General features: G+C 39.9%; 1 protein-coding gene across 4 annotated transcripts in view; it reads right to left on the bottom strand.

Moving 5' to 3' along the window:
• fbxw7 (F-box and WD repeat domain containing 7) overlaps window positions 1-12,149 on the bottom strand; it is a 129,531-nt gene that overhangs the window by 102,296 nt on the left and 15,086 nt on the right. For 2 of the 4 annotated variants that reach the window (XM_040023832.1, XM_040023833.1), the window contains one exon: window positions 2,585-2,662. The exons of the other annotated variants lie outside the window; for them this stretch is intronic. The gene's annotated coding sequence lies outside the window, so the exon portion shown is untranslated. The remainder of the gene's footprint in view (window positions 1-2,584; window positions 2,663-12,149) is intronic. 4 annotated transcript variants of the gene reach the window in all.

Here is a 12,149-nt window from a genome sequence, read left to right as displayed (position 1 = left end):
AAACACTGACCACCAGACGCTTGGCCTCGGGGACCCTCCACAGGCCGGGCTCCAGGGCGGTGCCCCGGTAACCCCATCCCAGGCAGGGGGAACTGTTCCCTTGATCGTGCACTCACGGGAGTCTTCTGAATGGCTTTTTGTCTGGTCCCTCACCCAGAACCAATTTGTCATGGGAGACCCTACCAGGGGGCAAAAGCCAACGGACAACATAGCCCCTAGGATCCCTGAGACACACAAACCCCTCCACCATGATAAGGTAACAATTCGAGGAGGGCCCTTGTGTCCAGGGGTCTTGCTCCAGAGTGATGGGAGAATGTAGCAGGAGATCGACAGAGGGATTAGTGCAGCGGCTGCAGTGATGCGGACGCTGTACCGGTCCATCGTGGTGAAGAGAGCAGAGTGTAAAAGCGAAGCTCTCAATTTCACGAGCTGTGGGTAGTGACCAAAAGAACGAGATTGTGGATAGAAGCGGCGGAAATGAACTTCCTCCAGAGGGTAGCTGGCCTCTCCCTTAGAGAGAGGGTGAGAAGTTCAGCCACCCGGGAGGGGCTCAGTGTAGAGCCGCTGCTCCTCCACATTGAAAGGAGTCAGTTGAGGGGATTCAGGCATTTGATAAGGATGCCACCTGGGCACCTCCTGGGTGAGGTGTTCCAGGCATGTCCCCACTGGGAAGCGGCCCTGGGGCAGACCCAGGACACGCTGGAGAAATTAAATCTCTCGGCTGGCCTGGGAACGCCTTGGTGTTCCCCCGGACAAACTGGAGGAGATTGAGGTCTGGGCTTCTCTGCTTAGGCTGCTGCCCCCACGACCCGGCCTCAGATAAGCGGAAGAAAAGGGATGGATGGATAGCAAATGCAATATAACGGCAGATTTATTTTCCCCTTTCAGACACAAGAAACAATTGGATTTCTCTAAGATTAGTTATGCATGGAAAAATGTTTTGTTTTATTGTCAACAAAAGTCAATGCACATTAAGTGGTGGATTAGCCATTTAAGCTCCATGCAACTGTTCACATAGCTGGTTCTTGTGTTTGTGGCCTTTCAAACATGCACTGTCAATAAGGAAGTTGCAAAGTGCCCTTTGATTAACACCACCACCATCTATGCTATGGGGGGAGAATATGCAAATATCAGAATCTGCATAGTGCCCTTTGCCTATCAATTATCATTCCCTCGGTCATCACCTCCAGCCCCCTTCGAACACAAAGTCCTCAGTAATGCTAATCGCTGCTGCACCTGCGCTAATCACAATCTTCCATATGTAGTTTTTCCTGTGCTTGTGGGTTTCTTTCTTCAATATGTAAGAATAGAATAGAACAAATGTTACCCGCCTATATTGCTGCCTCAGCACATACACTGCCTAAGGTACCAAAGAAAAATACTGGTGGAAGCCAGTGATACTGCTCAGCTTCCTAGCCTAGTAGCTACCCCTATGGTATCAATTTCAAAGTCCTTCATCGCCTTGTTCTCAAGTTTTTGCACTTACAAGATTTAGAAAAAACCTGACCTCTGTCCCAGCTTCAAACTCATCTGAGATTTTAGTAGATACAACAATGGTGTCAAATTGAAACTACTCCTATGCTTAGGAGTTATTCCATTCACTGACTTGTTTGCTGTCCCTTCCCATCAGCCTTTTACAGCTGAGGGGTAAAAACTGATTACTGTGTATTTTGGTAACAAATGGTAGCATTAATATTGGTTCAGAACTTATAAGCAGACAGACTGAGTAATTTGACTTGTTAACTTGAGCTCTGACCAACTGTAACTTTGACATTTTCACTACCTCAAATATATGTTTAAATATAACACATACATTTTATAATTGAATTTAAATTTTGAGCACTTAAGAAAGGTAGAGATGTGACAGTATTCACATCATATCCATAAAGTCTCTTATAGATTCAAAAAGTGAGCCATCTCTAAATCTCAACATTATCCAAGCTTGTAGTCAATAATTAATCCTTCATATTTTCAAATCATTAAATTGTGTTTCCTATAGGCTGAGAACTTATTTATGGTATTTGATAACACCGTGAAGTAGGAATGAACTCACTTGATAACAGACACTTTCATGGGAAATCTGTTGCTAGGAAACAACTGGGCTCAAGCTTACATCCCATCAGCTGCCGACAACAACAAACAGCATAAACTTGAGCCCATTTATAATGTTTGTGGATGTGATTTGCTGCATTTCTGAAAATAAGAAACTGCAAAATGGTCTACACATAAGCAGAGAGGCGACCATAGGCACAGCAGATTTCATAATGTGCTTGTTTATGTTGTTCAGTTTGTCAATGCTGTAACACGCGGCATACGCCATAATTCAGCATTACATATATTTCTGTAACAGTAATTTGTTTTGTTTCTCCTTTGTTACACATCTGCAGTAATGTGTGTTTCTATATGTTGATACAAAAAAATAATTGCATATCAAGATTCAGATTTACTAGAACACACACACACACACACACACACACCCATTTCTTGTCCCAAAAAAAAAAAAAAAAAACAAAACAAAAAAAAAAAACCCACACAACCACCACACACTATGCAGTAAGCATTTAACCAAGCAGCATTTACTTACAGTTCTCTCTGTGTCTCTTAGTTTAGGCCACAACTGCTCTTCTACCCCTCCAAATCTGACTCCAAGAGCTGATTCTTTCTATGGACAAAGAGTGAGCAGTCAGTACAGCAATCTGAGGGATTACAGAGTTCACAAGCTACGGGGCTGTCTGGAATATGAGAGGAGAAAACAAGAGAAGTGAGGTAAGAATGATGGGATTTCAATTTCTCCTGCAAACCCCAGACAGAGCACGTCAACTCTTCAACAAGGTTTGCCAAAGAACAATTCAACCACCTGGCACAACATACAACACCTGCATCAGCATGTACCAGTGAGTCACCATCATAGATGCGTCAGTTCTTCCCGTCTCGTCCGATGGGAAGTGAACAGAGCTTCTGGCAGCTCCCACAAAAACATGTTACTTTAAAGTTGAACTGAAATTAAAAATGTCTTCAGGAAATCATAGATGTAATGATGCTACAATTACATGGCATGTTTTTTTCCCCCCTCATTTCAAAAAGAAGCTAAAAATATTTTGGGGGGGGAAACTGCATCTTGGTTTGAAGCCTCTGGTTGGGTGTTTCCTTTGGCCAACATCTGAGAACCAGCATTACCGACACAATCTCTACATGGCACATGTTAGCAAAGTAGCAGCAACAGCTGTTGCTTCAGCCTTCCATCTGTGTGCACACAAGATGAGCTCAGCCACAATACTGACTGTAGGTCACCTGCAGCTTGGCAGTAATCAGAGTACTACAGTCACTGTAGTTGTACATTAAGAAAAGAAGAATAGATTTAGTTTTAGGTTAAAGAGTGAGTAAAATGTTAGTCATTACCTGACTAAATTAATCTGATGAAATAAAACAAAGAGGTAACTGATCCTTCAGACAACTTTTAAAGGAGGCAGCTTAAACGCCTACTGCCCAGACAAGTTGGTCAGCCTCTTTGATGAACAGTAACTGACTTTTTCCTTCCGCTTAGGACCTGCTATGGCAAGATCACGGGTCCTAAGAAGACAGACTTTAATATTTCATACTGCCCCAGAAATAACACTGCACCATAATAAGTGTTCATAAAGTATATAGGGTAGGGGAGCCTAGCTCTAGGCACAGGTTTGAGGATAGCAAGTAATCACACGGTCAAAACTTAAGTCAGCAAGTATTCTTGCAACCCAAGTACTCAAGACATTACACCATGAGTCAAAGTATGACATGGGGAGAGGGTTGGGCAACAGGATGAATGTGTCAGCTATCAAAATTTAATTTAATTTGTTTAACAAGCCAAAACGAAACAAGAGAGGCGTTTCAATCTGAGAAATTGTTCCTGCTACACTCCCCAGCACACTCCCAGGCTGAGAGCGAAAATGATAGTTCATGTAAATAAAACGAGATATTGACACCGAGTTGTGGGAAATGAACAGCTGCCAAGAGAGGGTTTCCAGCTGTTTGACACTTGATAACTGTGAGACAGAAAGGTTGCAGAGAGACCAGCTTCACGATTCAGGAATCTCACAGCCTTTATCTGTAATGACGTGCAGCATCGAAGTTGCACAGAAGGAAATCATTCACCGTGTAATGATGTCACAAACAGCTACTGTTGGACCTGTTCAGATATGAGAGGTTTTGAGCAACAAAATTCCTATAAATATCAATTTTACACAAAAAGTGATTTCTCCTTCAGGAAAGTGGATTTTGTGAGGAATGCTAAAGGAGAGAGGAGATAATGACATGTGCTCTCTCCCTCTCTCTCTCTCTCCCTCTCATGTTTGTTGCACATTACAAAGCAAAGTATGAATATCTGACTGTATGACTATTCTTTGTTTAAAGTGCTAATTTATGAATGATGAAAGTTTATTGCAGACAATGCACTTCTGTTTTTAAGCAGAGCAGCATTTGCAACCATTTATCCACTTTGTGACAGTCAGGAACTTCTGGTAAAGAGGGTCTTACTCTAGAAATCCCTTTGCGATGGTCTCAGTCGCCCATAGGTTGCATGGGAGACCCCAACTTGTGAATAAACATATGTCAACTGCTCATTGAGTTATAGTAAAACATGGAAGTGCAACTCAAACTGGAACACAGAACATTCACCTTCAAGGTTTAAAAGGTGCAACTTATTTTCATGTTTGCAGACAGGTCAGTCGCTTCCATGCAAACTGTGGGAAACAGAAATTTCCCAGCAACCAGCTGGGAAATGGACTTCCCTAGACAGTCTCTAGGTCTGTGTTCAAAGGCATCACCCATACATGCACACAAACAAACAATCAAATATTGTTTAGGGTACAGTTGAGAAAACCACACTTGTAATTTTATTTGTGAGCCAACAAAGTTTGAATGCTCCCTCAAAGGCGCAGTCATCATCTGAACTTCAAAACAAATACCCATTAAATAATGTAAGGTGATTAGACAACAGTTAGTCTACTATTGACAAGAGTGAGGGTGAGTAACAATTTGCACAAAGGTCTGCTACTTCTGTGTAGCCCACGATACAGGTTGCATGTTAGCAAACTCTTGTATTCAGAAACAAATTAAGTTAACCTTTGACTCCATTTAAAAGGGAGTCAGTCCAGAGCTTTCTAGGAAACATTCTGAAAGTTTCTCAGAGTCAACTGAACACAGAGGTCATGGGTGCCTGCAACTTCAAGGCTGTCATACGCATCTAGATGCCAAAGAAAATGAGCTCACATGTAAGAACGCAACTGCTGTGTTTCCTGGCCTTCATTCACTGACTAACTCTGGTCAAAGTTTGAGACAGACGCATGAGTTATGCAACAGTCTTAAATTTACCAAAACCTCTGAAATACTTCAAAAAATAAATAAATAAATAAAAGGAAAATGTCCTCACTGAAAATATAAGAAATCATGTTCCAAGTACTTCAATTTGTATGATATAAATTTAAAGGAAACGTCACATCGTCAGTCTCTCTTACATGTTTATGAATGCCACAACTCCTTCATATTACAATGTTATGTTACAACCACAGCAGCTCCGCGTTCTTACACAAATGTAGATAACTGCATTAGAGGACTCTTCAGAACAGCCTTCCTTACTTTTGGATAATCTTCGTAAATTTATGCCACAACAGATTTTGGGAACAAAAACAAAAAACCCCCAAAAAAAAAAAAAAGTAAATTAAAAACAGCCAAAGTGGGGGGGAAAGGAGGCTTAGTTTGTCAGGATGGGCACTTATGACAGTCTGAACTCTTGACTTCATTATGAAACACTGTTGAGACCAAGCAAGGAAATTTAATGAACAATCACTGCTCCACCTTTAAAATCTTAATATAACTTACAGAAATCAACCACCATTACCTGCATGTAACTACTGGCAAATCCAACTTCATACTGCAAACTTAATGCAACTCCTTCCACTCCAATCGATTTCATTTACTGATACTGTACAAAGTCTTCAGTGCACTGACAGGTGTTGAAGGAAAGTCTTTAATTCCTGTTGTGAACTTTGAGCCTAGTGTGATTAACATGTTCTCACACAGCAGCGTGCTACAGACGCACAGAGATTATTAATAAAACGGGTCTAATCTAGTCATACTGGTCCAGGCTTAAGACGTGAATCATTGTGTAGTTGTTCTGCATTTAGTTTCAGTTCCAAGTTTTGTGGTCTACACCAGAGCTTCATTTGGGATATTTATTTAGTGAATGGAAACCACAGATGATGTCTTAGTGAAAAGCAAAAAGGAAGGAGGTTAAAATAAAAAGGAAAAAAGTCAAACCTACGGGAGGATCTTTAACTTTGCCACATTTACTTCCTCAAACCACATTGGCTTTGGTTATGTGGCAACATATGACTGGCTTTGAACATGTAAGCTGAGATGGATACAGCTCTACTGAAGTCAGTGACAGCATCTGGAGCAGCTGCAAAGTAGCCACTAGTACAAAGAGAATAAAGACACTTCATAAATCATGGCTGGAATGCAGCCTCATTTCCTATCTGACCCCACCTCCAACAGCAATAGTTTTTTCCTTCAACTCTAGGAGCTCTCTACACCAAGTAGCTGAGACCTGAACATCCCAATCATGACTTGGCTTATGACTCTAATTGTCTGTAGTTTTCCCCACACAAAGAAACCCCATTCAGAGCAGATGCTGGAAAAAGCAGAACTAATGAGTGGGTAAGATCACATATGTCTGACCTGACAGTTGATGCAGAGCTGATTAATGCTATAACAAAGATAGATGAGTCTGTATGAACCTCGATTTTGGAATTACAGTTTAGTATCTTGCCAGTGCTGCAGAGAAATTGGCCAGAAAGTGGCCATAGATCTTTCTGTAACAGTTAAAGCACTAAAAGCACTCCATGCTGTCAAGAAGAAATGTTTACTCAAGTATAAAATTAAATAAAAACATCCATTAGGACGAGTGCAATAGCTTCATTTGTAATTTGAACAATTAAAGTCAGTGTACGAATGCCACTTTTAAGATGGCACAGAGCACACTGGACAAAACCAACCAGGAGCTGTGCGTCTAAATCTGGCAGGCAGCAGAGAAGTTGCTGATTCACTCAGGAATGCTGGTTTCAGTCACACAGACCTAGAGACTGGTCAGCAATCATATGGCAACCAGTGGGGACCATGTTCTGTAACTGGTTGGTGAGCAGTTGCTGGTTGTTTCTTTCAATCAATGGATGAAATCACAATAAGGGTGCTGCACCACAAACCACCTTGCATTTGCTTTGGTTGACAGTTTACATGGAAGATGCTGATTTGTCTGCAAACACCAACTACTTTGAAGGTGAAGAGTCTCAGTTTCCCGTTTGACTTCACTTTTCTTCAAGTTTCACTAATAGCTCAGAAACACACAGTGCCCAGAGCATGTGGTACAACTGGTCTGTGGGCTACTCTTAGTTCTTCACCGCAAATACTCATGGGCACAACCATAAACCAAGAGAGAGAGAGAACATATGCAATGCTACAACCTTTCCATTGAGTATCAAGAGCATATTCAGACATGAATAGGACACAATTCCCTAACTAGATTCGCTAGATTACCATTATAGGAGGAAACACCATTTTCATCCTCCAGTTCAACATTTACGGGTAAAAAAAAGAAAAGAAAAAATAATGGCTGTCGCCAGTGCTACCACTCAGCCTCCTAGTAGACACACGTATGGTAATTTGAGAATCCTAGGTGACTTTCTTCTTCAGTCATCGCATTTTTTAATTTTGCAAAAACTTGACTTCTGACCTCAAGATACAGGTCGCTGAAATTTGAACACATCTTTTTTTAATAGATATACCAGGTACTCTTGTTATCAATTTAAAAATCCTATGTCACCTCTTTACTGAGGGGTGGTGCCAATACCCCATCAGTTGTGAGAGAAAAAAAAAATATATAATAATAATAATAATCACAAAAGTGAATGGAATACAGCTTGTGTCATTCCAAGGTGCATTACATCACTATTCACCCTGTACAGAGGTGGGTAGTAATGAGTTACATTTACTCCGTTACATTTACTTAAGTTTTTTTTTTTTCCTCTTCAAAAAAGTACTTTTAAAGTACCTTTATTGCACCATACTTTTTACTTGTACTCGAGTATATTTGTGAAGAACAAACGGTACTTTTACTTCGTAATATTCGAATCGTTACTTTTTTAAAATAATTAATTTCACTCATTAGATAATGCTACTAATAATAGATCATGCCGCCAGTGGAGTTTCCTGTTACTCTTTCACCAATCAGATGTAGCCATGTGATCACATGACCAGTTATGAACCACGGCGGGCAGAGCGGCCCAAGCCTTTCAAACTAGTGGACACATGGAAGGAAGAAACAGGAAAACATGGTAGAGGCAACTATCTCTCCTAGAATTGAACAGGATGAACACCCTTGGCCTCATATACAAAGCATGTTTCGCTTAAAAGCAGTACAAAAGAACAGATATATCATGTGGTGTCTTCAGTATGAGGACACCAAACTGACATTTCAGTATGAAAAAACTCAACTAACCTGAGGAAAACATGTTGCGGCAAGTTTACTCGAAATTTCTTTTTAGCTGTGTTTAGATGGATGTCAGTCTATGTTACAGCAGCTATGTCAAGCTCAATTCCTTGAGGGTCAACTTTTTGATATGTCCATAGTCCAACATGAATTAAATGGCTGAACTGCCACCTCAGCATGCAGTCAAGTACTACAGCGTCTTGCTAATGACCTAATGATTTTATTCTGGTGTGTTGCGGTGAAGACACGTTTAATAGTTTTAGGACACTGGGCGTCGAGGATTGGAGCGGTTTTCCTCCTGCCCCCAGTTTGATTAAACTAGAATCACATCATATTTTCGGCACTACATTGTAGTGAGACAAGTTTGTAGGTGTTGTGTCCGCAGCTTTGGCTGTCCTTTTAACCTCTTGCTGGTTAGCTAGCGTGAGCTATAAGCTAACAGCTAGCCTGGTTAATGAAGCTAGAGTTCCACGCACATGTAAACACAGCTCATCTCTACTGCTTTAACTGTTAAATCGGAAGGCAATACTGCGGTTGACAAGGTTTATTATGTGAAACAGCGGTTTGTTTAGTCTAAACAGCCTGCGTTAGGAGGCTAGCTTCATCCGTCTCCCTTCCCTTGTGGTTGGAAGGGACAGGGTTTCATCTTTTGGCAGCCATGCAGACTGAGGTGTTTGCGTTCTCAGGACAACCATGCAGAGATTAGTGGCTACATTGCAGCTCCAGTCACGGCTTTCATCACCGTCTTTCTCGTCTTTCCCCGGAATAACAGCCAAACAGTGCGAGGAGGATCTATTGGCTAGCACTGCAATAGAACGTATGTGCAATAGAAATAAGAACATAAGTTCTTATTTTAAACTTAATCTGGAATTCATTGCAAACAGTTTGCGTGGGATATGAATGATAAGATTTTGTTTTTCCAATAAGAGTTAGTAAAAACATCTCCAGTGTGATCAAATTTTCATGCCAAACATCTGCAGCTTGGCAGTCTATACAGCACTATGATGCCCAGACCTAATTCTTTTGAAAACCATACATCTTTCCACAGGTCTGAACTTCATCAGACGCCAACTAGGCACAGAGCTGGATGAGGCCAGCTATCTGATCAAGATGACTTCTTTAGATCCATGGGGTCAGGAAAGCCAGAAGCATTGGAGCTGGAGAGCTACCTTTCATGTCCAATTGCTGGAGGTGTGGATCTATTGCATAGCTTTCCTCACATCAAGAAGCTGTCAATCAAAATCAATACAGTTCTTCCTGCGTCTAGAGCTTGTGAAGGACTCTTTAGTCAGGCAGGACTCCTTGTTCACTGCTAAACAGTTACAGCTTCACAGCAAGAACCTTTAGAGCAAACTGCTGCTGAAGCTTAACCATCATTTTACTGAGTGAAGAAATGGCACATTTTTGCTAAATATACAGAAAAAGATGCACAACCACACAATTTATGGTAAAAGTGAGCTGCCTTGTATATACATATGTTGAAGTTGTGTCGTTCTAATGTTTTCTCTGAGGCTGCTGTACCATTTAGAGTAAAATGAAGTATACAGTATATCTTGTCACTGGAAATGGTTTGCACTGTTCATATATTTATTTATATTATTTACTGTATGTATTGGTTAAAAAAGCTTTGTTGTGAAAAACTTAATCTGGAAATTAGAATTGTTGTGCCTTAATTTTTTGATGTTTTTACATATGTTCTTTTTGGTCTATAAAGCTCTGAATGGTTTAGGACCAAAATACATCAGTGACCTCCTGACCCAGTATGAACCTTCCAGATCCCTCAGGTCACCTGGATCCGGTTTTTTATCAGTTCCCAGAGTCAGAACCAGACATGGAGAAGATGCATTCAGCTTTTATGCTCCTTATATCTGGAACAAACTCTCAAAACTATTGATTTTATCTACTGTTCCTTTCTTTTTCTTTTTTTTCATTTTAAATCATGCTTTTTATTTGTTTTTTTTAGTGTCTCTGTACAGCACTTTGAACCACCTTGTTGTTGAATTGTGCTATATAAATAAACTTGCCTTGCCTTTTTTCAAAATACTACAATTTGTATATTTATTTATTTGTCTAATAGCATTTATTTAAAAAAAAATAAAAATCAGACATTACAAATAATCACTCGCTACTTGAGTAGTTTTTTCACCAACTACTTTTTTACTCCTACTTGAGTAACTTTTTGGACGACTACTTTTCACTTTTACTTGAGTAAAAATATTTTAAAGTAATGCTACTCTTGAGTAATTTTTGGATACTTCGCTCCACCTGTTACCCTGTAGATAAAAGTCATCCACCAACAAACTAGACAGAAAAGAAATGATCCTAGGTAAAACTTGGAAAGACCACTTTTTTTTTTTCTTAAGTGAATTTTGGTCAATTTCGATCCACAGCACAGTGTTACATTGACCTAAAAATGGTAGTTCAGCTGTATTGTAAACACTTAAGTGTAAATGACCTTCCAATAGCTAAAAATAATGAGCAATCATTTAAACTTACAAACAGCAAGCATGTAAATGTCAGTGAGAGAACTGGCAGGTTAACAAGTTATTCCTGTGGTTATCATCGTATAATTTAAAGGATGAATTTAGAGGATGATCAATTTTCATGGAACCAAAAAGCATATGCTAGAGTAAAATGTTACAACAGCAGCAGCCGCTATTTCCCTGCACCACCTGCCCCTTTTGCTGTGAATGCAGATACAACCTTTAATTTACAGTAGATCTCATTAGAGGTTAGACTAGAATTTAAATGTATTCCTCTCTCCATCCTTCTCCCCACCAGTGCCATAATGTTACATGCTTTTCATATATTTGGTAGGATTTCATCTGGCTCCTGATTACATAAATGCATGCTTGTATAACAGTCTTGTATCTGCAAAGGCCGTGTGTATCAGAGCAATCAACAAGCTGACAGAGATGTTCTTGGAGTGAGAGGTGTTTCATCCCAGAGGAAATCATGAGAAACCTTAACAGCACTGAGCCGCTACCATGGAAACATTGATAGGCCAACAGATGCCATGACTAAGTATTAGCATACACTAACACTGAGTGGTCAACCATATTCTTATATGTGCGGCGCTTTAAATATTAGGGGTGCAACGATACACAAAATTCACGGTTCGGTTCGATACTTTGGTGTCACGGTTTGATATTTTTTCGATACAAAAAAAAAAAAAAAAAAAAAATGTTCATGCCTTTTTAATTTGTCATTTATTAAAATTATAAATATATATTTTAACTCAAAAGTACAGTTTTTAAATTTAATGTTGCTGAAACAACAAAGTTATAAAAAAAAAATAATAATAATAAAAAAAAATCTGATTGAGGAATCACTCATCTTTGGAAAAGAGAGTTTATTACAGAGAAATGGCTATTTCCAAAAATAAAAGCTATACTATACGCTTCTTATGGGCTATATTCCCAGCAGCATATTAAACATGTCAGGTCCCCATAAGGAGAATCATGTGCTAACGGCTGTCTAAATGACTCGGGTAAAGTTTGTAGCATGCGTGCTTGTTGTTTTTGTCTGCTTCCACTTGTCTTTGCACTAGGATGATGTCGGAGTAAATGTGCAGTCATATTCGTTGTGTTCCCACTAGTGCTGTCAGCGTTAATCTTGTTGAAATGAC

This window comes from Simochromis diagramma, unplaced genomic scaffold (genome assembly GCF_900408965.1).
Source record: "Simochromis diagramma unplaced genomic scaffold, fSimDia1.1 OVJJ01000302.1, whole genome shotgun sequence".
Classification (NCBI taxonomy): Eukaryota; Metazoa; Chordata; class Actinopteri; order Cichliformes; family Cichlidae; genus Simochromis; species Simochromis diagramma.
This window is presented reverse-complemented; position numbering and strand designations above follow the sequence as displayed.